Below are 26979 nucleotides of genomic sequence, written 5' to 3' on the forward strand. Positions count from 1 at the left end.
TTCGTCAGTTCGTTTATCTGGTTCTAGAGTATCCAGCTTTCCTACCATATCCTTCTGCAATAGGACATAATGAACCGATTATGGAATTTTATGTCCTAATAATGCATTTTTAAGATTCAATATGATAAATAGAACCATCATTGCATTTAACAAGTATGATTTATGCTAGAAAATACTCACATAAATGTCTTCGGTTGCAGGTGTCACAAATTTATCTTTCTTCTTGGACCAATGGGTTTCCTTGTAGAAGTCCACCAAATTTGCATTTTCAGCACACTACATGTGTGCATGTAACATATTCAATCAAATAATATGTTACATATGGCATAGATAGCTTACTCACTAATAAATGACTAACCAAGAAAAATGCTATACAAGAGTTATTGATCATATATGAACAAAACCATGGATATAGCATACCCCTTTGCAAAACTCTACCTCCTAAATTTAACATTATGTGAGTGTGTGGTTGACATGATATGAGCTTATAAATGGGAAATGTGTTGTGTGGGAATAATTTACTTCAAACCTTATACCTTCTGTTCTAGCATCCTCACAAAGGATTTGCGACCTGTTGTGTAGTTAATTTTCAGCATATTTCTATTCTCCCGATTTTTACTTGATATTTTCTGTCATTAAAAACCATCAATGTAAGCAAAAGTACACAGGGTAATAAATATCCCATCCAAGTTAGGGGAGTTATTACCCAACTTGTCTGGGTTTGGATTGAACACCCATAATGCATACCTGGAAGGCCTCGCTACCCCATCGTTCACATAGCTTAAACCAGACTAGGGGGCTAACCAAACTAGTCTCAGTCGCCAATGCCTTGTCATGGCTAGCATATGACATATATATCTTATACAATTGGTGGTGGAAGGCATTAAAGCGCTTACGAAGCTGTTTAGTCATAGTCAATCGATGGTTCTCTAAGTTCCAATCTAATTCAAAGTCAGCCTGCATAGCCCATTAAAATTTAGGGTGATCACTAGTGAATTATATATAGTCTAAATTTTTAATGATAAACATCAAAATATAAAAGTCTTACCCGAACACGATCAATTAATTCATCCTTATGCTCTTGGGGTACATCAATCCATCTAGGGTAGCTCATGTTGCAATGATGTTTAATGATCCAGCTTAAACGTGTTGTAAACATGTTTGCATTCTCGCAACATGGTGTTGTTTCTCCACTATTTATCTTCAACAACACTTTCCCATGCTTATGTAATTTTTCAAATTCAGTACACTTCGTAGGCCCGCGACCACGTCTCGTCTGTGCCTGGTTGGCTACAAGAACAGACGTGACATCTCACATGTATGACATAATAACAATAAGGTTACGTTAGGGTTCTCATTTGTTTAAATCAATCTTACACACCAATGATAAAATTGATAAAATCACCCCACATCAAAGTCAACTATACCTTCTTGATTACTTTGAACAGGCTCCGGTTGTTCCCTCGGGGAGGGTTCTCTATTTGCCTAGGTCTCCAGTATTGGATTCGCACAAGAAGGCTCCAATGGCTGGCTTGGAGGCTGCATTGAATCATCTGAATTGGCATCACTAATGAGCACTTCGCGTGGCCTGCGTGCACTACATCTGTACGGCACAAACTTCCTGGGAGAGGTTCCTCGTACACTGGGAAGTGATCTACCTGGGCCGTTCATGCTCCTCATTAACTCCTTCAGCTGAGATGAGATTGTAATGGATTTTGCCTTCAACACTCTGACCAAATGTCTCCTAAATTTCCGTCCACCTAAGATTCAACAATAGCAAACGTGAATTACATGAAGCTATTTAGAGGAAATATAATCACGACAACCATGCAATAAGATAATGCATTAAAATAAATATTGTGAAACTATATATATTAGTGCGTGTACGCTCATTAATCTTGTAAATTCCAGGGTTTGGCATATATAAATCAAAGAAAAAATTAGATCCAGTTTATAATAAACTTAAGATAGGTAACCCAGCATGCAAACCAATCAATGAAGACTGCCTCTTTCAACTGATGCGGTGTTCACCTGGTTTCCAAATGGTTGGTAGGTTGCCTATTCTGACTCTGATTCTTCTTCGGTGGATAGGTCCTCTTCATTTGAATATTCCCAATCACCATAACCATCTTCGGAACCAGATGGAACTATTCCATCATCAATAAAGTCTGTCGAATTGCTGCAGTCACCACCAACCGCCATATGGCCTCGTGCATCAATATGGATAGGTTCTATATCAGTCCTACTAAGTGGAGTTAATACTGGACATGCATCACAATGTAAAAGTGGATAATCAAATGATGGCTCATTTTCTTGATAGACATCATCCTCACTTGATTCGCCATCAATATCGTCCAGAACCCTTGGCACTGGTGGAATGTCCTACACATTCCTATTATTATACTTCTGCACAACATACCAATTCCCCTTCAACCTTATATCTCTAATGTAAAAACACGGGGAAGCCTGGCATGCCAACACAAATGGTTCGTTCTTATACCAAGTTCTGTCCATGTTGACACTAACCATATGATCGTCTACTCGTACCCCACGTTTCTTATCACCAACATCAAACCAATCACAACTGAACAAGTATATTCTACGACCTCCCATGTAGTGTAACTCCACAACATCATTAAGAACACCATATAAGTATAAATTATTAGTATCTTTGTCACTAGTTACCAACACCCCTGAATTTTGTGATTGTCGGCGAAGTTCAAGCTGCTTCGTATGAAACCGTTTACCATTTATAATGCAGCCAGCATATGATGCAACCCAAGGGTCAGGACCACAAGCTAACGCATACAAATCTGTGGACACACATGGTGGGTTTCCCGTATGCTGGTCTTGAACCTATAGGAATATCAGGCTAAATTGTGAACTTATACTTTCATACACATAGTCAAAAGCAAGGTCGGGTTAATTGTAAGTAGATAAAATGCACCCAAATGCTAAGTTACACGTTCTTTGAACCAAGTTGGAAACTCAGTTTGATGCGTGTGATCGACAGAATTTGGGTTTGACTCCTTACATTTGTCGTAGTGCTCCCTACATTTAGAGAACATAATCGGCCAGGAAATATATAGTTAGTTACGTAAAGTCTTATGGATAGTAGTAGGTCGTTTCGAATAAAGCATGAAGGAAGTCATGATTGCTTACTCGAGATAGGTTCCAATCTCTGTACAGTTGTTAAGCACGTACCATATGGCTGAGGTACGGAGTCTATCTTCTAATTGCACATTACGAGTTGTACCCAAGGGAAGAAGTTTCTGGTTGAAAATTTTGAATCCATCTATAGTATCCTCTTGTCCACCATCAATGTTGCGGTTCGCTCGATTAAATTTCATCTCAACATCTTGGAGATACATCGAGCAAAATGTCAAACACTCGATGTGAATGTAGGCTTCCGTTATTGAACCTTCTAGGTGGGCTTTATTCTTAACATACCGCTTGAATTTGCCGAGATACCTTTCGAACGGGTACATCCACCGATATTGAATTGGACCTCAGAGTATGGCCTCACCCGGTAAATGGACAGTTAGGTGGACCATAATATCAAAAAAAGAAGGATGGAATATCATCTCCAATTTGCATAGAATGGTGACGATATCAAGTTGAAGTTGGGATAAGTGATTCACATCCAGTGTTTGGGCGCACAACTCATTGAAGAAACTGCTAAGTTCAGTCAAAGCCAATGCAATATCACTCCTTAAAAGCCCCCCAACAGCAATAGGAAGCAGTCGTTGTAAGAAAACACGATGGTCATGGCTTTTGAGCCCAAAGATTTTGCAATCACGCACAGATAACAGACGGTTTTGAAAACATAAATTTTCAAAAATTATTATTGAAAAAAAATATATTTAAACTGAAATTATGAATGCAAAATAATGTGAAACTAATAAAGAGATGGATAATTGTAATAAAAAAGTGATTATTTTAACTAAAATTTAGAGAGAGAATAGATCAGGGATGCGATTGCTCTATATATTAATGTATATGTATTTTTATATTTGTAAGTCGGCGTGAAAAATAAATATTCTTGCAATTGATTAATTGATACGATTTGATTAATAAAAAAAATCTATAAATCAAATCAATGAAAACGAAAAGGGAGGAAAAGTGAAGCTTTTGTAAAGAATGATATCCACGAGATTAATTGGGTGCATGCAGTCAACAAAACGGATTAATTGTGAAGTTTGTGTAACCCCAGAACATGTTTATTTTCTTGACTATATTTTCTAGAACGTTAAACATCTATTAAAATAAATATAACTAATTAAATTTATTATTTTTAATCAATTTAGATTTGTTGTGTAATCTGTGATGATTTTATAAGTATTATATAAGGAGTCATGAGTTTGGATTTTGATGTTACAATCTATTCAATTTAATTAAATATTCAACGTGATAGGTCAGCTTATTAATAAAGTATTTGATCCTACACGTCACTACAACAATATAGCGTTTTTGCCACAAAAATCTTTTCCATGACAAACCATGGTGGGAAATACTTGATTTATGTCACAAACTGGGTTCGTGGGAAAAACATCGCTCTATTGCAGCGACATGCCGACGAATCACTTAAAATTGTTGTAAAAAAGTAATTTTCCCACCAACATATTTCGCTACAAAAGAAAAAAAACCCTCATTTTACACGGCTTAACATGTGGAAACCCATTTCGATGAATAGCACGGCGGGAATTTGGTGACTGGCGCACTGACTCTCCCTTTCGTCCGATTTCAGCGGGAAAATTTCTTTTCATCACCTTAGACCAAATCTACCAAAATTTCCCTCTGCCTCTCTTATTTTCTCCCATTTCATGAAATCCTCCCGTGATCGACCATTTCCATTGGAATCCATCAATTAGGGAGAAAATCTAGCAGAGAGGAGAGGGATCGGCGTACATGAGTTGGTAACGACTCCCACGGCTTGCATCTACCACGTTCATCCCAGAAGACTCGGTGGAGCTTCCAATGTCGCCGACCTCGTGGATTTGTCTGGTGGCTGGTTGGACCCTGTGCTCCACCAAAGACAACACATGGTCATGTGGCATCACTGGCTGAGAGCACGTCGTGGGTATGCACAGAGGGGTTCGCGCGGTTTGAAGTCGGAGTTGTCCACGGACTGGTAGATGTCGTCACCACTCTCGCAGTGGTAAGTCTCTCAGCTCGCACCTGTCAGGAATAGAAACCCTAATCTTTAATTCATGTTTTGGTTTTCAACATGAACTTGGGAAAGCAAAATTGCTCGTCTAATTGTTCCTATTTTCCTGTTCCATTTTTATTCGTTAAGAGTACTCAAAGTTATGAGTCATGTTTATCAAAATAATCAAAGATTATTAACAAATATCTCTCTATACTAATTTTGCATTATATTTTTACAAATTGCAACCTATTAGACAGGGAATGTAGATGTTGAAAATGATTTGGAAGATCTCTGTTTTGTTGTGGTGTTTTTATTTTATTTTATTTAACTTGATATCTCAAATAGTGGCCAACATTATGTTTCTTGGTTATGAACTTAATATTATTTCCCATCTCTATTGTAAATTATCTTGTATTTACAAATATGTTTGCCACTGTTATAACTTGATCGATATACTGTTTTCTATGGTCAATACAAACCATAGAATTAATTTGTGACATCTTAGTCTTTTTTCCACAGTCCAATAAAACTCTGCACTAGGCTGCCTAAAGAAACATGGTATTAGAGAAGTATATATACATAGCTCTAGCATCGTTTCCTCACAATTCTCAAATATTGTCACGTTTCAATTTTCCTCCAAATAGAGTCTAAAGATAAAATAGGTACACCAAACATACTACTGCGATTTTTTTCCAAAGGTGGATATGGTCACCACTATTTCCTTATATTACCACCTCATTCCCATGGCTCCAATTATGAATTATTTATTCAGGAATTTTTAGGCTACATTATCACAACGTTTACTTGTATTGATTTTGCTTATTGATACTTATGTTGAGTATATGTCTTTGTGTTTTGTATGACCATACAAAATTTACTCTACATTTGTTGTTTATGGTCTGAATTGTCTATAGAATCTAAAGTATCAATTCAAGCAGGAGAGATGAATTTGTCTTCCTTTCTTTCTTAACACCCGCTGAATATTTTCTTCTCCTTACTTATTCTTTTCCATATCACTGCATGATTTTTTTCCTTTACTAGAGAATTGCCACAAATCCGTTTTCATCAAATTTCTCTTTTTTAGAGAGTTTTATTGGGGAAAAACATCATTGGGTATGTTTGATAATCTTCGCTAATTTAGTGGTCTGATTTAATGGAGTGTTTGGTTCAGTTACCCAATATCCATGTCACTTGATTATAGAGAGATCCCTGTTGTGGTGATGCTTTATAGATAGAAAGGTCGAGTCAGAGGTATTGATCGGAGGATTTTTCTCCACAAATTCATATTCTGCAACCTTTTCCCACCGCTTTGTTGTGCTAAATCCAGTTTTGTTTTTTCTCACCTCACTACTTTCATTGTCAGTTATATATGAAGTTAAACTGAATAAACCAAAAGTTGCTACCTGCCTCATAAATCCCTCTTTACACTTTCTTATCCCTCTGTAGAGAAGTTTTCAAACCCGACCCAGCCCTTTCTACATAAATAGTTTATTTTATAATCATAAAATAACAATTGTTTTACCAAGTATAATGATTCTATTCTTCTTTCACCAATCTTTGTTACTAGCATTTTATGGTTTCTCCAGCAAACTATCATCACAGTTTAAGGCACCACAGTTGGAGTTACCAATCTTGTTTACTTGCCTTAATGAGGTCAAGCTAAATAATGTGTGTTTTTATTTCTATAGGTTTCTAGCCATACTTCCAGTTATATCCTAATGTTTTTAGACCAAAAAATCATTATTCTCTGAATTTACTTTGGTGATGCTTTGGTTAAAATTCATCTTTATTTCTCATGGACTTTGCATCATGAATTACTTTGGTGATGTTGTTGGTGCCTTGTTTCTCCCTACTTGTATTTTTCCATATCACTACCTGCTGTTTTTCCATATTATTCAATTCGTTTTCTTTATCTTATCTTAATGCACGCATGCTTCTGCAGCAGCGGCTCTAATTTGGCTTTCGCATGTCACTAGACAATTGTGTTTATTTCTTTCCATTTCCTCTCCAACTGAGGCTAATTTGGGTGCATTTCGCAACATTAGGTTCATTGCAAATCTTATTGCTTACTACCTAGTGCTTAAACTGCTCCAATTATTATTTTTTGGATTAGCTTTGTGCTTTTATGATAACAATATCACAATCTTTTGCAGACCTTATTTGCGACGAGACAAAATATTTGGTTATGATTTGGCTGGTCAACGAATAGGATAGGGGAGACTATGACTATAAGTTTCATGACCTCATCTGTAAAGGGCCTTTTGGACACCATCTGGATGTAAACTATTTAATTTCCTTAATCTATGAACTGAAAATGTTAACATTAAAGAAAGGCATGAGCTGATTTTAATAAAATTCTTGTATTGGGAAACATATCTATAAATTAATCAATTTCATCCCCCAACTTTGGTTCAAACTCTAATTCCTCACTTTTGACTCAAATCAAATTAGGGTCAATGTCAGTAAATGTTTTCTATAACTACACGTGCTAGGAAAAGTGAATATGTCAATGCTGGACATATAAGTGAGAGCATTTCATTGCCGAATTAGCCTTACAAGGAGCTAGTAATAAGGTAACGTGATTGTTTTCCTAATGCACATATCACTGCTTGGCAGCTTCTACTTTTTGGTGCATACAATGAAAATGTTTGTGGACTCTGGTCATGTATTTTTTTTTTTTTGCTATTTATATTCGCTTCCTCGTTGATATTATTTCAATCGGTATGACCATTGCAATTGTTTTGATAAGTAATAATTCATTCAAGATATAGGCATAAGCCCAAGTACACATGACGTATACAAAGGAAACACCTACAACTTCCACAAACGAAAAGAAACTAAACGCAAGAAAACTAAAACTGGTGCAGAAAATTATCTGTTTTACACAAACACTTTAACACAAAAACTCAAAGTACTCAAGAAAAAATCTCTAAGAACTCCCAATGAGCGTTCTTTATCTTCGAAGCATCTCCCATTTCTTTCAAACCATATGCACCCTATGAGACAAAGACGTACCATTTTCTAAAACATGGAATATGTTCGTGATTTACTTTTAGAATGTTAAGTGTTAATAAAAGAAGTTCTTGATTCAGTTATAAATAGAAGTTTCATATACTCCAACTGAGGCATTAAATTACGCACAACTAAAGTACTTTCCCAGCATTTGTGCATATTTCGACGACTATACCTTTTTTTTTTTACTGCCTTTCGGGTGGCCAGGGAATACTGTCAATAACATTCTTTTGGGCAAAAGACTAAAACTTGGTGTGTTCTAAATACAGTGACAATAGTACCAAAAAACCAAAACATCTTCTCTTGGAAAGCTCATTTTTTTTTTAATGTTATGTATGATAAACTTTGGTAAGAATTAAAGGATTGATTTTATTTGTCACTTCTGCACTATTCAATAGTATGCTCCTCCCAACCAAAAAAAAAAAAAAAAAAAAAAAAAAAAAAAAAAAAAAACTCAAAGGGAATGTTATTGATGAATTCTTTCAGCATGGGATGTGGGACCCGTGTAATGGCAAGGAGTGTGGCATCTCACACTCCTATGGTGACAGTGCATTTCTGTGTGACAGTAAGTTGGAGTGCATGCAGTAGCTAGGCTGAATTGTGTATCTAAATATTACGATTAGTTGAATCCTCTCCTCGTCATCACAATTCAGCTGATCACCTGAATTTCTTTGCTTGCTTATGTTAGCCTCTTTTTAATTTTTAATGCTAAGTGAGTTACATTTGTTATATTTCATTAACAGCAAGTCATTCCCATACGCTGTTAACAGTTTCTTCTGTGGTCTGTATTCTTTCATGATACCAAGTTAAATTGCTCGATTGGGGTGAGGAGGGTCATAGGACAGAAGTTCTAACGTATTGCGTCATTTGTTGGCAGCTTTTAAGCAAGAACGTTGTTGTGTGGCATAAACTAGATCATCCAAATCTTACTAAGGTATACTCTCTACTTGTGCATCTGCTGCCCTTCTGAATCTGCATATATATATATATATAGATATACATATAGATATATAATTTATATGTTACATTTATATGTTTACTATGGACCGTGAATTTGTTGTCTCTTTTGGTTTCATTATCTTTTTAGTTAGTTCCGCGCATTGATTCATTTTCATGCTTTTCATATTATTTTTTCCTTTGCTGCCCCATGATAATCTTGGTTTTGCATTTCAAGAAAAGCTAACATTTATACCATGTTCTTATATTTACTATAGATGTTGCTTGAATCATTGTTGATATAATAATTGATGTATCCGAAATAATTTCTGCTTCTATAAAGGAAAATAACAAGATTTTTATGCATATTTGTCAACACCTACTCAAACTTAAACTATAATAGTTTGGTGCATTTGAAATAATAGAGTTTTCGGATATTTCAATTACGTGGCTTTTATACGTAAACTAATGTTATATGTGACATGTACTTCATAATTGTCCAAATTTTCATAAGTGCAATACCATGTAAGGCCATAGGAAGACACTTTGGACACAAACTCATAATCAGACAATGAAAAAGCCTACCTTGCATATTAGTTTGCCTTTTCCGATTTTGAACATTCCGATTTATTGCCTTTTCCACCTACCTTGTAGGGAAGTTAACGAGGGAAGAGGATAGCCCCCTCTCTAATTGAGAAACAAGGTTCATCCTCCCTAAGAACATACTGAATAAAAAAGATTAGAATCAGAGACAATGCATTTCAAAAGAAAACACCACCAGACCTATAAATGATTCCTACTTTGGTCACGAAATAATTCGACCAAGATATACCTCCAGACATGCCATTTCAAAGTACCCTTCACCTTCAATCACCACAGATTTTATATGCCCTTGAGTTGTAGTAGGGACTAGCCATATATATTGGCTATATATATATATATGCCACCACTCTATTTGATCCTAGTGTAATTTCCCTTTTATCGTAAGAGAAAAACAAAATCCATGTGGCTGAATGAAGTAGACATATGACCTTATATGTCTACTTCATGGAGAATTCCTTTGTTATAGTATTGACACAATTAATATTGTGTTGGAATATATTGGTTCATGAGATCGATTTAGCCTGCATATTGTTGATCGATCAGAAATAGATGTTCCATCTCATACAAAGGAAGTATTCCTCCAAGTTAAACATTCATGATGGGTTATGATATTTACCAATATCACAATGCTTATAATTTCAAAAGCTATATATAATATTAACTCTCTCAGTTAATTTAATAACTCCGCGTATAATTTGATTAATTCATTTATCTCATGTACTAGTCAAACTTAAATTCTACTTTATTTTATAATTGCTGCATTGACATGTAATAGAATACAAAAAAAACATGCACTGCAGCTCCTTAATTTCCGAGTATGGGCTCCTTAATTCAATAATAGTGCCTAATTCTCTGGCCTCTTCCTTCATTCAACCTGAAAATATACATAATGCTAAATTCATCCAATACAATTTTAAGTAGGCATTTATGAGAACCTGTACACCTAATAGGCAAGGTTACGCCACCAGTTTACAACACATTTTGTCTGATCGACTTTAAAACCCACCAATTAAACATACATGTTCACCTCTACCTACCCACAAACCACAATGCAAACAGATTTCAGCTTGATGACTTTTCTCATTTTCCATTCTTTGCTACTTTTTTCAGATATCCCGGTAAATACCTCCTCTCCAAGAAATGATCTTTTACATTCATTCTCATTGATTATCCCCTAACTCTATCTTTTCCAATCTCTTTTCCCATAGTTGGTCAGCTGCTCTGATGGATAAGGCTTGGATGCTTATCGAAGATAGATTGCATTCCAAGGAATATGGTGAAGGTGTTAGACAATTCCTGGCTATGGCTCAAGCCCACACACTTGGATCCGATCACATTAGGTGTCCCTGTAGGAGATGCCGAAATAGAGCTTTCCACTCTTATCTGACTGTCGAAGATCATCTGTTCATCATAGGGATTGATCCAACTTATACGGAATGGATATTCCATGGAGAAGATGGTCCGTTCCTAGATGCTACATTTTCTGATGATGAAGGTGACAATGCATCAGCCATCAATGACTACGTTGATGATTTCAACTATATGTTAGATGACATTCGTCATGGGTTGTTTATGGATAATTCAACTAGAAATGAAAGAAATGCAAACACAAATGATCAACCCTCCACCTCTAATACTCCAACAAACCTTAATTTCGAGGATTTGGTAGCCGACGCACGACGTCCACTTTATCCTTCATGTGCTAAGTTCTCAAAGCTATCATTTATAGTGAAGTTGCTTCACATCAAGAGCATTGGTGGTTGGACCGTGAAGTCCTTTGACATGGTTATAAAGCTTCTGCAAGCTGCATTTCCCCATGCTTTATTCCCTGACTCATTTAATGACGCTCGTCGCTTGGAGCATGACTTGGGCTTTAGTTACAAAAAGATACATGTGTGCCCAAATGATTGTGCATTGTTTTGGAAGGAAAATGCTGATTACAATGAATGCCCTAAATGTAAAGCATCTAGGTGGATTGTAACAACAAGTAAGCAACAGAGAATACCACAAAAAGTTCTCTGATATTTCCCCTGAAGCTGCGCTTGTAGAGGCTATTTATGTCAAAGAAGACAGCCTAAGCCATGAGATGGCATGTAGAAGCACGTGTTGACGATCCGACATGCATGCGTCATCCAGCCGATTCTAAGGTATGGAAAGACTTTAATGAAAAACATGGTTGGTTTTCCCAAGATCCTCGCAATGTTAGACTTGGTTTGGCAAGTGATGGGTTTAACCCAATGTTTTGAATATCGTATCGGAATTCGTACCGGTCAAGGCACTGGAATGAAATATTTCGGTATCGGTATCGTTTGGTGTAATGTTCTGGAATAATATTTCGGTAACGATACCGTTTCAGTACCGGTACCGTTTTGGAATAATTTAAACCTGGATAAATTATATATATACAAGCATTAATTGTATTCCAAAATAACAACAAAATAAGTCATAAACTCAATACTTCTCAATACAAGTCTTAAGTTTTAAGTTACAACTAACATAAAGTTATAAACACCAACATTATCATGATAAAATCATTAACATCACTACGTCATCAAAGATACTCATCCTCATCAAAAAGACAATAAGGATCAGGATTCGATATGTTAATTAAAATATTTTCATCAATGTCATAACCGTCATCAACATCAACACCAACATTATCATTGTCTTCCTCATTTAGTGAGGCTAATGGCTCTTCAATACTTGCCCAATCCAAATCTTCTCCATCAAGAAGCTCAGATTCTTCACCCACCAATTCTTCCATCAAATCAATATTTTCAACATTGATTGGATCTAAAGCATCTCTTCCCTTTTGTATGCTCTTGTCAAAATAAAATCAAATATAAGTGAAAATGTTATATATTTTTTAACAGTGAAAGCATTAGTATTAAAAAAATTTACCTCTCTCTCAGCTTCAAGTTATAATGAACAAATACTAAGTCATTCAAACGTTTATGCACTAATCTATTTCTCTTCTTCAAATGAATAAAATCAAATGTGCTCCAGTTTCTCTCACATCCAGTTGCACTATAACATTGACTTAGTACTCGAACAACAAACCTTTGAAGCGTAGGAACCACACAACCAAATTGGATTCACCACGCAACTATAACAATAACGCAATTATAAATTATTAATTAAATACAAGTAAAAATAAAATAAGATAAAATTTAAAGTACAAGGTCACACTATTTAACAAATGATATTGATAAATGATAATACCTGGATTAATCTTATCACGCTGGCGGATTGCTAAAGAATGTCCAAACTCACCTATTGCATTCTTATACAAGTCAAGTTCTGCAATGATCTTGTCTTGATTATCGGGATCAAGTTCCATTTTCATAACACAGCTGTCGAAGCCTCTTACAACATCATTTTTCTTTTTAAAATTGGGGCTATAGTAAATTCCAGGGTTAAGAAAACAACCCGCCGCATGTAATGGACTATGAAGCTGCCTATCCCATCTAGAATCAATGATCCTGGTGAATGTATTGAATAAACTAACTTTGTTATTGCATCTTGCTTTTATATTCTCTTTGGCTCTTTCCATTGCATCATACAAGTATTCCATTGCAGGCTTCTCATCCCCATCAACAAGTCGTAGAACACGAACCAAAGACTCACTAACTTTAACAATAAATTTAGGGGTGGGCTCCGACTCCGACGGAGTCGGAGTTGTCATTTCCGACCTCCGACTCCGACAAAAGTCGAAGCCGAATTTCCCCTCTGACTCCGAACGTAGTCGGAGTCCGATTCCGATTGGAGGTCGAAGCTCTGAACTCCGATCGGAACTCCGACCTCCGACCTCCGATCGGAACTCCGACTGAAGTTCGGAGGGAGTTCCGAACGGAGGTTTTTTTATTATTATTTAAATTTTATTGTTCAATTTCGTTTCAGATAGTGAGCAACATATATATATTTTTTTAAAGTGAACGATCTACAAATATTTGGTTTATTCAAGAGTTTTCAATAATTTAAATATTCGTTCTGATTTTGTTACTGAATTTTGATTATTTCTTTAATTTGTTTTATGTCCGCCTGAAATTTAGCATTAAAAGTGCTCATGACTCATGAGTTGAAAATTACATAAATTTAAAATTTTATAAAAAAGAATGATGGTATGAATTTCTATAATTCGATTAATTTCAGTTGGATAATAAATTCTAAACGTTTGAGAGAGAATGGATAAGTATTAATAGAAATTATAGAATAAAGAGTACTTATCTCACGTCTTTGCTCGGGATATAACTACATAAATATAACTATATAAATAGTTTAAAAAGTAAATAACATGTATGATGTAGCCATAAGTTATAACAGTCTCATTTATAATGTAATAACAATATGACTCAATCTTGAAATATAACTACATAAAAATTAAACACGGATTTCACTCAAATACTTTTTGTTCCATTGGTCATGCCTGAAATGAAGATAGAAAGTATCAATCAATAGATGAAAAAAAATTGATAATAAAAAATTGAATACGGTAAAAGAATAATTTGATTCTTACCAAGAAAGGAGGTTCTCTCAACTCCATCCCAACTCTCAAGTAGCGTCTGTTCCAAACTCTCAATCATCGGTAATTATGTTAGGGTTCACAATTAGATTTATAAAATCATAAAAAGTAGAAGTTAGAAACATTAAAAATAATTAAATCATCATTTAAAAGCATATAAACTTACTCGATTCAAGCCTATAGCTCTCGGCATCAACGCCAACGGTATCTAGTCCAATAGGCGTTTCACTTATCCAATTCTGTGTGCAAACGAGGGCCTCCACGGTTGACGGTGACAACGAACTCCGATAAGCATCCAACACGCGACCTCCAGTGCTAAATGCCGACTCTGAGGCAACCTTAGTGACAGGAATGGCTAGCACATCTCGGGCCACACGGGAAAGGACTGGATACTTGGTGGAATTAACTTTCCACCAAGTTAATAACTGAAATACATCACTAGGTGCCTCGACAGCTTCCATAAAATATCGTTCAACCTCAGATATACAATGCATAATATTCCTTGTTGACATGAGTTGATGATACTGCTGTATAATACGATTGCCTCTAACCCCTACAGATGGGTCAGTATCACCTGAGGAAACTGTCAATCCTGTCGGCCTCGAATGTGAGGAGCTACCAACTGAGGATGAAGGCTGAGCACTAGTACTGTAGTGATGATATAAGTCATCAACATCACTTTTTAGCAATTTAATAAACTCTGCAGCCTTCATTGCCTCGAGGACGGAATTTATCCAAAATTCTAGAACGGCCAACTTAACTCGAGGGTCAAGGATCACAGCCACAAATAACAATCTATTTATCTTCTTAATATTCCCCCAATATTTATCATATTTGATCTTCATCCTCGTAGCCATAGCAGATAACAATCCAGCAGAGTCAGTACAACTATTTTCCAACTGGAAGTGAAGCTTCGAGAGCTCGCTGAAAAATGAGTTCGCAGTCGTATATTTGGATCCAGATAGCCGCATGGTTATCTCATAAAAAGTTCTTAAAAATTCAACAAAATAACTCACACTGGTCCAATCATGTGCGTCCGGTGCACCGAGCCCCTGTCCTGCTGGCTCCAACAAAGCATACCTCAGGCCCCCATCCTCGACCTCCATCCGCTCGAACGCTTTTTGGTACTTCTGTGCCACATCCAACATCATGTATGTAGAATTCCATCGAGTCGGAACGTCCAAGCACAGCATACTAGAACATTCAATCTTCAGATCTTCTGCTATTGCCTTAAACTTGGCAAGCCTTTGAGGGGAACCCCTCACATATCGTACAATGTTGCGGACTCGGGTTATGGAATCATGAACCTCTTTTAATCCCTCAACAACTATGAGGTTAATGATATGAGCACAGCATCGAACGTGAATAAACTCGTGGGCCCGAATGACATCATCTCTCACCGTCGTGTTCCGCTTAAACCAATCAATTGCTATTTCATTCGCACTGGCATTGTCAACTGTAATACACAACACTTTTCGAATTCCCCAGTCCTTTAAACAATCATCCATCTTCGCCCCAATGGATGCACCTTTATGATCCACAATTTCTTTAAAACCAATAATTTTTTTATGCAAAATCCACTCACTGTCAATGTAGTGTGCTGTGATACATATGCAGCAGACGTTCTGTATAGAAGTCTATGTGTCAGTCGTAAAAGACACTCTCTGGCCAGTGGTAATAAACATCTTCCTCATCTCCTCCTTGTCCTTCGCATGCCTCTTCATACAATCTCGCATCACTGTATACCGTGATGGAATGAGAAATCGTGGCTCAACAAAATTTAGAAACTTTCGAAAGCCTCTTTTCTCGACTGTGGTAAATGGCATCTCATCAGTAATTATCATCTCTACAAGCATGTCCCTCAACATCTTCTCACTGTATTGAGGGATGACCAATTTCTTAGTCTATGTACCATCAGTGGTTGTAGAAGTTTGGTAAGTGAGGTTGGTCTGATCAGTGGCTTGCAATCCCTTCGCTATCTTATATCGTTGACAACCATTTAGATGTGCTATTAACACACTGGTACCTTGCTTCTTCGAATGGCATCCACAAAGTGATCCACAGTAATGGCATCATTGCTACTGGGTTCACAATTTCACCAGGAATTTTGGTGAAATGCTCCCATGTCCACGACCTCTTTTTAGAAGGTCGTGGTGGTTGATCTTGCTCAATGGGCATCTCCTCCTCTTCGTTGAACATATCCTAATCCTCTATATCAACTGGGAGTGGGAGTCAACTACTCGCACAAGATGTAGCTGTTCTAGATGTAGCTGCCCTAGATGTGGCTCTAGGGGTGGAAGTACCCACCGGTGTAGGAGTTGTAGCATTGGCATCCGCCACATCCCCTTGTGGATGATCATCTCCACTATATCTAGGATCCATATCACAATCAATGAAGCTGAAAAAATTAAATTAGAAGCAAAAAATTAGTTTAAAAATAAACTAGGCTATTGTATTATACAATAGGACATGTATTATTGTATCATAATATATTATTGTATCGATGTATTATTACATCGAGGTTCGGTTGACGTGCGCTCGACTCAGCGGAACCCATCCAGAGAGGTTCGCTCGACGTGCGCTCGAAGTTCGCTCGAGCGGAACCCATCCAGAGAGGTTCGCTCGACGTGCGCTAGACGTTCGCTCGAGCAGAACCCATCCAGAGAGGTTCGCTCGACGTGCGCTCGAGCAGAATCCATACAGAGAGGTTCGCTCGACGTGCGCTCGACGTGACGCTCGAGCAGAACCCATCTAGAAATGTTCGCTCGATGTGCGCTCGACGTGGCGCTCGAGCAGAATCCATCTAGAGAGGTTCGCTCAACGTGCGCTCGACGTGGCGCTAGAGCAGAATCCATCCAGAGAGGTTCGTTCAACGTGCGCTCGACGTGGCGCTCGAGCAGAATCCATCCAGAGAGGTTCGTTCGACTTTCGCTCGACATATCTCTCGAGCCAATGTTCAATACAACGTGCGCTAGACACCTCGCTCGAGCGCAAGTCTGCAATACAATGTAAAATTTAGGGTTTTGAGCGCCGTGTTGGGACTATATTGAATATTCAATACAACCAATTCACAAGAATCACAACTGCTGGCTCCAATTCATAAAAGACGTGCTTGAATTAAATTTAGGGCTCATAAATTTAAGGCTCACCGTAGGTGGAAGTTGAACAGAGGAGCAACGAGGAAAGGCGGCACGGAGGAGCAACGACGAACGGCGGCACGCTAGCACTGGGATGGAAGACGCGAGAGAGAAGGGATGGTTCAGTCACTGGGACGGGAGACGCGAGAGAGAAGGGAGAAGGAAGAAGAAGAACTGAAGAAGGAAGAAGAAGAACTGAAGAAGGAAGAAGAAGAACTGAAGAAGAAGGGGGGGAACGTATGAAGGAAGTCTTCCTTAGGAAGACATATGAAATGACGCCGTTCCATATTAAGTGGAACGGTGTCGTTCAATAATTTTTTTTTTAAGCCAGCTGTAAAACGACGTCATTTTACAGCTGGGTTTAAAAAAAAATTCGGAGTCGGAGTCGGAGCTACAAGGAGCTCCGACTCCGACTCCGACTCCGAATGACTATTCGGAGCTACTCCGAATTCCGACTCCGCATTCCGACAACTCCGACTCCGTCGGAGTCGGCGTCGGAGCGGAGGTCGGATGGAGTCGGAATTCTCAGAATTTTGCACTCCCCTAAATAAATTGACATTGAGCCCAAAACTCTTTATCTTCTAAAACGATCTCGGCTATCTCCTTCCCTATGCTGCTCTTAGAATGACTTGATGCAATCCATTTATCACAAGTAAACATTTGTCTGAGTTCTTTCTTAAATAAGAGCAAGCATTGGATACTTAAAAAATTTGTCGCAAACCTTATAATTGCAGGACGATACAAATCATGACCTTTGGTAAAGTCTTTTCTCATCAATGCCAAAACCCAACCATGGTTATAGATGAACTTTGTTATTTTTTTTGCCTTTTTTATGGTATCATCAATAAGGGGAAAATATTTTGTATCAAAAAAATTCTTCAACATTAAATCTAAGCAATGAGCTGCACATGGGGACCAGTAGAAAGAGCCATACTTCTGTTGTAACTTTTTTCCTGCAGCTTTATAACTTGCATCATTGTCCGTTATGAACTGCACAAGATTCTCAGCTCCAATTTCTTGAACAATCTCATCAAAGATATTAAATAATGTTTCAGCATCTTTTCTAAGGCCAGATGTATCAACAGACTTCAAGAATATTGTACCTTTTGGACAATAAACTAGAAAGTTGATTATTGATTCTTGTTTCTGGTTTGTCCAACCATCTGCCATTAGTGAACAACTCGTCTCATTCCAAACCTTCTTAATTTGTTGCAAATAATCTTGAATCTCATTCACAGCCATCTTTAACAAATTTCCTCTCAACTCATATAAAGATGGGCCCTTGAATCCTGACCCGATGGTAGTCATGGCATCGATAGCTGGTTGATAAAACTTGGATTGAGCTACATTGAAAGGCAGATTAGCATCATACCACCAGCGTGCTACAACCATCTTTGATTTTACAATCATCTCATTTGAACACATAGAACTCTTAATTGAAGGTTGGGCCCCAGAAGTTGTTCTTGGAGCAAAAAATCTACTCAATCCCCCCACTGACTTTCCAGTTCCAGATTCATTCGACTTCCCCTTACCTTTTGAAAGCTGAGACTGTCCCTCCATACTATTACTATCATCAATATCATCAGATGTTAAATCTATATCGCCTCCAATCTCTGACCCTATTCTTCTTTTCTTCTCTTTGCTTTTTTTCATTTCATCAAGCAACTCCTTCATTTGCCATTTTACATCTTCAGACACCTTTTTACATGCTTCTACATCGTCTGGAATTCCAGCTAGATGATACTTCAACCGAGTGATCCCGCCACCTCTAATTACTTTATTACAATATAAACATTCAGTATTATTTCTTGCCCCTGGCACAGCACATGCATGGGCCCATGCTAGATCTTCTTATCCTACAGGAGCAAGTGTTGGAGTTGAAGTCATATCACCGGTTGATTGACAACTAGACATTTTTAACTATTAAAGTAAAGAAAATTAACACTTATAAGTAAGCCATTAAGAAGAAACTCATCAAATCCAAACATGATTAGCTTTAAAAAAATAACACTATAATCTAAAACATTTATAAAAATATAATCAAACACTATAACAATATAATCTAAAACATCTATAAAAAACATCTATAAAATACAAACAAACACTATAAAAATATAATCTAAAACATCTATAAAAATACAAACATACACTATGACAATATAATCTAAAACATCTATAAAAAATTACAAATACAAACAAACACTATAAAAATATAATCTAAAACATCTATAAAAATACAAACAAACACTATGACACTATAATCTAAAACATTTATAAAAATATAATCAAACACTATAACAATATAATCAAAACATCTATAAAAATATAATAAAAAACATCTATAAAAATATAATCTAAAACATCTATAAAAATACAAACAAACACTATGACAATATAATCTAAAACATCTATAAAAATTAAAAATACAAACAAACACTATAAAAATATAATCTAAAACATCTATAAAAATACAAACAAACACTATGACAATATAATCTAAAACATCTATAAAAATACAAACAAACACTATAACAATATAATCTAAAACATTTATAAAAATACAATTCTGATTTATTTAAAAAAAAAGTAAAAAAAATAATAAAATTAACAAAAAAACCGATCGAGAATCGGAGTTGACGGAGAACGGCGACCGGGCGACGAGACGGAGGAGATGACTGACGGTGGAGCTGACGGACTACTGGCTGGCTGTCTGGAACTCGAGTGCCACTGCTGCGACGTGCTGCGTGCTACCGCCTGGAAGTGAAACTGTGAAATAAAAATGAGAGTGAAATTGAAACGAGAGGAGAGAAGCAATCTGTGCAAAACCTAATGTTGTTAAGTGAAATTCCAAAATTGCCCCTAAGTTTTTAATAAAATTTTGAAAATGCCATCATACTGAATCTGTTGAGTCTCGTACCGGCCGAAACATAAAATACCGGCTGGTGCACCAGATATTTTGGCTGGTATGGAATATGTATATTACCGGTACTGGCCGAGTAGCTGGTACGACATATATCAGCCGGTACGGTACGGTACCAAAAACACTGGTTTAACCCATTCAATAACATGAGCAAACCGTACATCATATGGCCGGTACTACTTGTGCCTTACAACTTGCCCCCTTGGTCATGTATGAAAGATCCACATACCATGTTGTCGTTGCTAATCCCTGGCCCAAAGGCACCAGGAAATGATATTGATGTTTTCTTGTGCCCTCTTGTCGATGAGTTGAGGGAGTTATAGGAAGATGGTATTCATACCTATGATGCGTACAATGGGCAAATGTTTAGATTGCATGCAACGTTGCTTTGGACTATCAATGACTTTTCCGCATATGCCAATCTTTCTGGTTGGAGCACAAAGGGCAAGATGGCATGCCCTTCATGTACATCTGACACAAATTCACAATGGTTGGTTTATGGGTGCAAACATTGCTATATGGGTCATCGACGATGGTTGGCCCCAGATCACACTTGGAGACGGAAAAAAATGCTTTTAATGGGTACGAGGAGCACCAGTCCAACCATTAAGGGTCGAGGGAGAGGATTTGATTGAACAATTGGCTCTCCTGTCACATGTCCAGTTTGGTAAATCTTCTTTGAAGAGGAAATGAACGCCCAATCAACTAAATTGAGCAAAAAAATCTATATTTTTTGAGCTTTCTTACTGGTTAGACTTGAGTTTGAGACATAACCTGGATGTCATGCATATTGAGAAAAATATATGCGATAACATTTTGGGAACATTGCTGAATATTGAAGGAAAAACTAATGACTCCGCCAATGCACGCAGGGATTTGGCTAATCTTGGACTAAGGAAAGAATTGCATTTACAACGTGATGGCGATCGTATTAGTATGAGTCTTGCTTGCTACATGTTAAATTTGAATGAGAGAAGGACGTTTTGTGCCTGGTTGTCAAATGTGAAATTCCCTGATGGATTTGCCTCGAACATAGCCCGGTGTGTCAATGTTAGTGATGGGAAAATCAGTGGAATGAAGAGCCATGACTGTCATTTCTTTATTCAAGCATTGTTGCCAGTCATGATTGGTGGGTTCTTACGGGCTGATGTGCGTCAAGCCTTAATAGATTTAAGCTATTTCTTCAAAGAATTATGTTCACGAACTTTGAACATATCAGTGTTGCATCGGCTTCAGGAAAATATTTCCATAATTCTCTGCAAACTAGAAATGATATTTCCTACCGCATTTTTTTATATCATGGTGCACCTTGTTGTTCACCTGCCAGAGGGGGCAATACTGGCAGGACCGGCGCAATACAGATGGATGTACCCTTTTGAAAGGTATCTAGGGAAGTTCAAGCGGTACGTCCGCAACAGAGCCCATCCAGAAGGCTCAATTGCTAAGGCATATCTTCATCTCGAGTGCCTTACATTTTGCTCTATGTACCTTAATGATATTGAGACTAGATATAACTGAGAGGAACGTAACAGTGATGTTGTCGGTTCGACTGGGTTGGGAAGTGAGCCAAGTTTATCTGTTTTCTCACAAAAGACACGACCATTGGGGACAACAACGTCGCACAAATTAGCAGATACACTAATGGCCAAGGCCCGTTGGTATGTACTTAATAATTGCACGGAGGTTGAGCAATACATAGAGTAAGTACAACATTCTTGGAAAGTTTCTTTAGTTATTAAATTTTTAATTTTTACTCTCCTAGTTACGTTAGCTTCCCATATATGCAGGGAACACTATAACAAGATGAAAGAAGAGGACCCTCATAACATCGATCGTAGGCACCAGAGCGAATTCCCATCGTGGCTCAGATCTCATGTAAGATACCAATATTTTGTGTCCATTTGTATCCCTTAGACAAATTATGACGGTAAGTCATAACTGTGTTTTCTTCTGTCATTTTGTATTGTAGATTCGAGAGTTGCGTGTAAGTAGTCCAAGCGCGGTAACCGATGACATATATGCATTAGCATGTTGTCCAAATCCCTGGGTCGCATCATATGCCAGATGCATAGTGAATGGTATTCGCTTTTATTTGAAAAAGCGTGAAAGGCATCGTCGTACTCAAAACAACGAGGTGGTGGTTCATGGGTCGCATCAGGGATCCCCTGTTGACTTCTACGGTGTGTTACATGATATTATAGAATTACGCTACATGGGGTGGCGTAAGGTATATCTCTTTCAATGTGCGTGGTATGACATTGGCGACCCGAGAAGGGAGATACGTGTTAGAGACCACTTAACGTTAGTGAATACTGCTAGGCAATGGTATAAAGATGAGCTTTTTGCCCTTGCATGTCAAGCAACTCAGGTATTTTATCTCACGGATCTGACATTGGGTGGCAGTTGGCATGTCGTCCATAAGATTACAAATAGGAATGCTTACAACATTCCTTCGATGACTATTGTTGAGGAGGAGATTGATGATGACGAATCATCAGGGGGTGAAACAGAAGATGATAGTCACAATAATGTGAACAACTATCCCCTATTCTCGAGAGTGAATCAACCATGGCCGATTCGTTGAGTTGAGTCGATGAAGAGCATGTGCCTGTTGATCCATTAAGCATATCACGTCAAGACCCGTCCCAACCAGTTGACAATGATGTCGTCATTGATAATGACCCACTTGACGAGGATAACTCCGGTAGCGAGTCTGAGACTCATATGCACGAGGAGTCAGATGATGATGATGGTAAGTCATATTTGTATTGATTATTATGATTTTTAAGTTGAAATTCATTATGTACTCATGACAATGGGCATATATACACAGTTCTTTGAATTAAGACCCTATGTATTGTTTTAAGCCCTATGCTAGACAAATAGGAATGTTTATCCCTATCATTGCCTTCATTTTTTATAATAGATCTAGGCTTACACCCATCGTGGTTTCATGAATTTATTTTGCTGCCCCCATTTCACAATCCCCTTTATAAGTGTAAGTATTAAAAATCACATTGAAAATATATTGATATATATATGTATGTATAGTCGCTTACTTTGTCTACGTGCTTAATTGCAGATAGCACACCACTTCAATGAAGAAACACAAAAGATGAGGAGATTTTCGGCGAAGCTGAGGTAGGAATCGCTAATTACCCAAATAAACATAGTCTTCATTCGAATTATAATGCCTATTCACATTGTCCAAGATCATCAGCAATGTTTAAACCAATATGCTTTTGAATCTGTAATAGCAATGCTGAAATTGATAATGAAAGCAATACCTTAAAATTGCTCGCACATCTAGCACCTGTTCTCATTATCAAATAATCCATGGTGGAAAGTTTTCTTTTTCGTCTTCTCTTAATATTTTACATAGAGTATGGTTCTCTCTATCTTTACCCAGCAGTCTAGTAGAAGATCCCCTTTTCTTGTAAGTGCAGCCCTGTTGATGGGGTTTTCCTGCTAGGAACTTCCATGTTGTCATTCATCAAGAGATAATTGGTAGTAATAACAATAGAGTGGCATACCCTCAGTGGTTCTTGAAACAAACCATGGAGCAGCTGCGAGCAGGGGAAAAAAATGGCCAAAGGTCCTTTAGCATTCCTATTAATGGCCAAAGGTCCTTAACAAATTGTTCACGCTGATCTTTCAACTTCCTGCTAAGGTCAGCAAGCTCATCAATATCCTTTCGCATTTCCACTTGGCGCCTCTCAAGATGCTTTCTGTTTTCATCAGCTTCTTGTCTTTCTTTATCTATTTTAACTCTCTCAAGTGTAATTCCTTCCATTTCTCTCCTAGCTACTTCTCTCAAGTAATTAACAATGTCTAATTGTCTCTATTTTTCTTCTTGAAATAGCTTCTCCCTCTCCTGCAATTCTCTCTCTTTGTCCTCTAGCTGGTGCTGCATATCAGTCTTAAGTTCTCTCTTCCGTAACTCAAGTTCTCTCTTTAAATCTTCAGCATCCTTTAGAAGTAGTTCTTTTTGAAGCAAATGTAATCATTGATCTCCTGTTTTAGTTCTGATTGCAAGCGAACATATTCTGATCTCTCTTCTTCACTCACTTGAAGCCGATGCTGCTCTTCTCGTATCTTCAATAGCTCTCCATCATCATCAGCCCTTGTCTTCTCAACTTCAGCCTTGAGACTTAGCACAACCTCTTTATCAGCGAGCACTTGTTTCTTCTCATTCTCCAAACTCTTCTCCTCAAATCTAATGGACTTCTCCCTTCCCTTCAGATCTTTCAGCTTGGACTCATGGTCTTTCTCTTTCTCCCTAAGCCTCTCCCATCTCTTTTCCAATGCCTGCTCTCTTTTTGCAACTTTCAGCTCCATGTGATTAACTTCAGCTTCCCTCTTCTCCACTTCAGCTTCCTTCTATATTATTATACATGGCAAGCAATTCTCCTTCCCAGACAATTCATAGATCTCATTCACTCCAAAATTACTAATTCTACTGCCGCCAACACACACTAGATGAAATATAAAATGATAAAGCACATGCTAGCAAGATGGCAGATGCTTCTTAAAAAGTATTCCACTTAAAAGAACATGGTGTAAGAACTTACTCTTTCTCTAGCATTGAGCTTTTCTTCTAATGCGAGTAGCTCTTTCTCTTTCATCTCCAAGTTTGTCTTCATGGCATCAAATTCCTGCTAAAATGATATATTAATACATAAGTCAACAGATTTAGCAACCACACAGCACAGAGAAATACTTGCCTGCTCTCTCAAAGTTAAATTTGAAAGCCTGCTGTTTATGTCATCTTCTTTCCTTTTCAAGCTAATGTTGGTTGCATCAATCCTAGCATATTGACCCTTCAAGGTCCTTTTCTTGCTGCTTGTTTGGACTATCGTTCTCATTTGCCCTCTCCTCTCTTTGGTTAATAATTCTTGGACCCTTGGCTAAAATCTCTTCTCCCTCCTGCAATTTTCTTTCCCATTCTCGCATGTCCTCTCTTTGCTTGGATAAAGTAGAATCATAGGACTCTCGCCTGTAAGAAGTACAAACAACTTAATTAAATGAGAGAAAAAATTAAACTATGTAAAATTACCCTCACTAATTAATTGTAAAAAACTTTTACAAAAAAAAAAAAAAAAAAAAAAAACTATACAACACTCAGTAGCAGAAAGATTCAAGAGCAAGAGTATGGATATAGCAAAGGTCAGAAGAGTTAAGCTTACTCAGAAATGAAGGATTAGAGTTCTGCACTCTTTCTGCTCACCTCAGCAAGCTTGGCATCACCAGCACGCAATTTCACCTCTACCTCCAAAGATTTCTCCTCAATTCTAGTGACTAAAGCAGTTGCCTCATGCAGTAACTTAGAATCATCAGTAAACTTGATTGCTGCATTTTTCGAGCGCATTTCACGCAAAGCCTTCTCAAGCTGCAAAACCAACATTCTCCACATATGAGCAAGCATCACCTGCACTTATTGTTTCTACCATAGTTATATCAAATTCCATCAATGACCAATAACGTAAATGATCAAACTTAGCATTCTAAAAGCTAAGCGACTTTAAGACAAGTTAAGAGACTTTTGTTGATCGGTAGCAAAACAAGATCTGTCATCTAATGTGAGAGAGAGAGAAGAAAAAAAGTTTGGAGACCTTGAAGTCCATTAAGAAGCAACTGACATATTCTTGCAACTGTAATATTGGATGGTTTAGCAATCGATCCATCTACAATGTTGGTTTTGAGTTGGATATACTTGACAATCAATTGAGATTGTTAGCTAGGCAATCAAAGTTATTAATTACTCATAAGGTTTTAATATTGTCTGCAGATTTTTTTGGGAACTCAAAGCTTACGTTGTGGAACACCTTCTCAAAGGGAGAGGCACAAATTGATGATTGATTCAACTAGTGAGAAGGACACATTTGAATTGCCAGCTAGGGGTGTAAGGTGATGGGTTGTGTATGTTATGAAATGGGGGTCAATGTCACAAATTGACCCATGATGTGTAAATGTGTAATTGAAAAACACTCGGAAAAATCATGCAAATGTGTAACATAGTCACACTAGAAACACACACTTGGTCAGCTTTGCATGTCCCATTTCACATATGGAATGAAATGTATGCACACACTTGGTATGGATGACATAGTTGTTGGGGAGAATCCAGGAAATGCACATAGTTTATATGTGTATCCCTTCTTAGCAATGATTTCTGGATGAGTATTCTCCATTGGAAAGAGTATTGCAAAACACCAGAAATTTGGGAAATTATGCTTGCTGGAAATGGGGACTGTTATTAAGGGAAAAAATGCTTTTGACTTGCAACGTTCCAATTCAGATATGAGGACAAAATAAATAATACAGTTGCAGGTTGATGGTTTTAGTTTTTAAGTTACTCAGATGTTAAGAAAACACATGAAATGAGGTTTTATGATTAGGTGAGAACTAAATTATACATTGGTCACACAGATGGTTCTTGTATAGTAAAAGGAAATAAATTAAATTTCCTTTCTCCTAAGTAACAATTGATTATTATGGTATTTTCACTAATCAGTTCCAATTTGTGATACAAATTAAGATAAAAGGCCAAGCGTAATAATTCATTGATTAAATTCCAATAAAAGCTTAAATTTCCATGGATGTTAAAGGTATTTTATAACTGTTTTCCTTGCTACGTGTCTGTAAATGTGGGTACTAATTAATTTTCCTTCATTATAATTAGCACAGGTGAAGATCAGAT

At 37.3% G+C, this 26979-nt stretch overlaps 1 long non-coding RNA gene and 1 pseudogene across 1 annotated transcript; both read right to left on the minus strand.

The window, feature by feature from the left end:
- On the minus strand, positions 1-1103 carry LOC121253999. Its single transcript, XR_005938549.1, has 3 exons — positions 1049-1103; positions 181-240; positions 1-51 (listed from the first exon to the last, which is right to left on the minus strand). It is a non-coding gene; the product is annotated as an uncharacterized LOC121253999 (long non-coding RNA).
- Positions 1104-24120: 23017 nt separating this feature from the next.
- On the minus strand, positions 24121-25479 carry LOC121255214 (annotated as a pseudogene).
- Positions 25480-26979: the final 1500 nt, after the last annotated feature.

The sequence above is a fragment of the Juglans microcarpa x Juglans regia genome, chromosome 3D (assembly GCF_004785595.1).
Source record: "Juglans microcarpa x Juglans regia isolate MS1-56 chromosome 3D, Jm3101_v1.0, whole genome shotgun sequence".
Lineage (NCBI taxonomy): Eukaryota > Viridiplantae > Streptophyta > Magnoliopsida > Fagales > Juglandaceae > Juglans > Juglans microcarpa x Juglans regia.